Genomic DNA, 3,679 nt, shown 5'->3' with positions numbered 1-3,679 from the left:
TTAAGTTTATATATATTTCAATTAGATCTTTACATTGCTTTTAATTTTATAATTAGATCATTTTTATGTCAAAAACGTTAAAATAAACAGAATATTTGTCCTAAAATACACGCGGTCAATTTGCGAAGAAATTTCAGTAAAATCTAATATTTTTTATATTAGGAATGACCTAACTATAAAATTAAAAGCAGTGTAGGAATTCAATGGAAAGAAAAAAAAGTATAGAGACCTAATTGAAAATTTGGTAAAACTAGAGGGACCAATAGAGTAATTAAACCTATAATTAAAGATGTTTAATTTCCCGTAATATGTTTCTTTTATTTAACCATTTACTATCAAGAGTTTAATTTTGATGTACAGACACTGTAAGTCATACAATTTTTTAGATGATTATTTACGAGATCAATGTAGCAGATAGTTATTTTTATTGATATAGCATTATGTAATTGAATGCATGCGTAAAACTACTTTACAGTGATAATGCATCAAAATTAAATTATACTATTAAAATTTTGAAAGTCAAATGTATTAACTGAAGTACATGATGCAATTTTTTGCCCAATATTTATGAAGACGCTTGAATCTAGATGGGAGAGAAACAAAATTACATTAAATTCTTAAAATCCATACAAAGATGAGTATACTACCTTTCATAAAACTTAAAAAACTAAACCATTAATAAGAATTAAACCAACACACAAAGTGAACAGAATGAGATACTCCATAAATCCAACTCTAACAGCGGCTTATCCTCGGTCCCTTATGGCTTCTTTCCTCTAATACAATAAAATGTGGAAACCAATTAAATCACTCTTTTAACTATCCATTTCTTATACTAATTAGGACCAACATTACAAATAATATTATAACTAATAAAGATATAATAATTTATGTTGTCTTTTTTTTATCCATTCAAATTTTTAAAAGAAGTGATTTCATAATATATTATTAGAATTTTATGGTAAAAAAATTTACAGTTCGATCCTTGGTAAATCACAAAAGAGAAAAAAATAGTACAAGATAAATAAAAAAAGCCTATGCAAAAATTAAAGAAACTCAAAAGAGTCTTTTATTCAAAAAAAATGTTAAAGATATAATCATTTATGTTGTCTGATCCTAAGTGCTATCAGTTTAAGATTTTGGAAAAAAATAGTATCATATCAATAATAATTCGTTTAGTTTTGTTATAACACTACTTCTTCTAAAAGTTTAAACTAATAATAAGATTAGATACATGAAATCAATCATAAAAATTTTGATACTATGTCGTGATATTACTTTTTTTCAAAAACTTAAGTTGAGACATGAATATTTTAAATGTTTTTCATAATTCTTTTTTCTCATTTATCACATAAAAAACCCTAAACGAACTAGTATAATATTATTTAGACTTTATTATTAGAAATTCTACTAATTCCACTTGATCTAATTGAAATCATGTAAAGAGACTACAGTAGAGGTCTCCCAAGGTGTAATTTTTATACCTAAACTAAAATTTTAGACGACTATCTAAAAAAATAAAAATAATTACCAAACCAAATTGCACGCTAGTATTTCTCACAGCAAAAACTAAAAAAAAAATATTAAATACCTACTATTTATAAAGTACTATATTTGGTAATAAATTAAAAAAATAAAATATATTAAATATTTTTAATAATGTAATAAGCGAGATGCACCTTTTTTTTATTATGTTCCTTCGTCCCCCAAATATTCTCTATAAGTTTTTCCAACTCTCTGCACACTTGTCTGCATCTTTTCCATCTAGGTTTTGAGGTTGATGACGAGAATTTGTCATAGGTTTGGTCGCATTTTTTGTAACAGGCATCTCGATTTAGAATTAAATAATAAGAATCATCAAAAGATGGATACCACGGTTTTTCATCATCACGAATAAAGCTATCAAATCCAACAATAACAGAATACATAATTGTTTCAACTATCATTATTATTAGTACATAAAGCACACCGTATTTACTCATCTCTCTCTTCACAATTACAAATTCAAGATAAATTAAACTAGACTTTATATAAAGCTAAAATCTTTCTTAATATTATTAAGATTACTATATACATTCTCAAATTAATTATTGGAATATTCTATAACTAGTTTGTGTCCCTTCCTTCTTCTAAGAGCAATAAATTGGCAATGTAAGCGAAATAAAAAATCTTTACTCTAGTAAAATATTGTTATTGTCATAGAATACTTTATTATTTCAATTTTTTTTAACTCCTTCTTGAATTCAATAAAGGATCATCAAATTACTTGACTCAAAATATAGTAAAAAAGATTGAAAAAATATAAAATATTAAAAATATAATATCAATGTTGAGTATCATGTATAACAGTGAGATTAAAGAAAAACATGTTTTTAATTATTTATATATCTTTTGTCCTTACCAATAGTATTATGCATAAACAATTAACACATATATAACACATTTTCAGTATTGAAGTTTTCGTACTAACTTGAATTGGTTTAGTGGTTAACTTACTTATCTGTTTAAGTAAGTATTGAGAGTTTGAATCCTATCTTATATATACAACAACTCATTGGCTAACGACAGATTCTTAAATGGAGCTCAAATCTGTGATAAATTATCCGTGACAAATTAATCCTTAGTTTATTGAAATACTTTGAACAATATATATATATATATATATATATATATATATATATATATATATATATATATATATATATATATACTAAAGTTCTTAACTCTTCCTTCTATCTTATGTCAGAATATATTATAAATTATTATATTTTATAATGTTTTATACTACTAGAACCAAAATTTAAAGTAGTATTCATCACATCAAGTACAAGGTGCATTTATTTTTTAGAAAATAAAACTCACAAAAAAAACCTATTAAATACTTACCATTAATAAAGTACTAAGTGCACTCATCATTTTTAAAATTTTCTATCCATCTTTAAATTGGATCTTCATTTATAGCTTTAGTCAGGAACTAAAAAAAATTATTTATATTTTTAGTCCTTTGTTCTATGCATTTCTTATATGCATCTTCATCCCCACGACATCGCTCCCTGCACCATTCTATACACTGATTTAGGCTTTTGCACAACTTTTTGCATTCATATAATCTATTTCTTGATTTTCTCGTTGATGTGTCATAGACTTCATTGTATTTTGTAGGCATCATCAACACTTGGAACCCACGCTTTTTCATTATCATGAATAAAGCCGTCGAATTCAACATTAACATAACAAACAATTGTTCCAATTATCAATATTATTAGTACATAAAGCACATCATATTTAGTCATATCTCCCTCTTTGTAATTACAAGTTCATGATAAATAAAATTAGGCTTTATATAAACCTAAAATCATTATTAATAGAAAAAGTATATGAAATCAAGAGGTTAGTAGACAAAAACTAAACAAAATCACATTAATTTATATCAATAATTAATTTTAAATTTTTTTAAATTCAAAATTTAAAAAATTTAAAATTAATTAAGTAAACCTAATTAAAACCTATAAAAGCCTTCCTTTTCTCTCTTACATCAATCTACCTACCTCCAACAATCACACACATAGACCTCTCTCTCTCACCTACGGATTCGGTGACGATGGTGATGCTTTACTTTCAGATTTCAACGATTGGGATCTACACAGACAATACAATCACCCTTTCAATTTAACTCTAA

The 3,679-nt window shown here is 25.1% G+C and overlaps 1 long non-coding RNA gene across 1 annotated transcript; it reads right to left on the bottom strand.

Annotated features, from left to right (window-relative positions):
- Window positions 1-584: 584 nt before the first annotated feature.
- LOC112729478 (uncharacterized) lies at window positions 585-2,019 on the bottom strand. Its single transcript, XR_003166554.2, has 2 exons — window positions 1,680-2,019; window positions 585-776 (listed from the first exon to the last, which is right to left on the bottom strand). It is a non-coding gene; the product is annotated as an uncharacterized lncRNA (long non-coding RNA).
- Window positions 2,020-3,679: the final 1,660 nt, after the last annotated feature.

Source organism: Arachis hypogaea, chromosome 12 (genome assembly GCF_003086295.3).
Source record: "Arachis hypogaea cultivar Tifrunner chromosome 12, arahy.Tifrunner.gnm2.J5K5, whole genome shotgun sequence".
NCBI lineage: Eukaryota > Viridiplantae > Streptophyta > Magnoliopsida > Fabales > Fabaceae > Arachis > Arachis hypogaea.
This window is presented reverse-complemented; position numbering and strand designations above follow the sequence as displayed.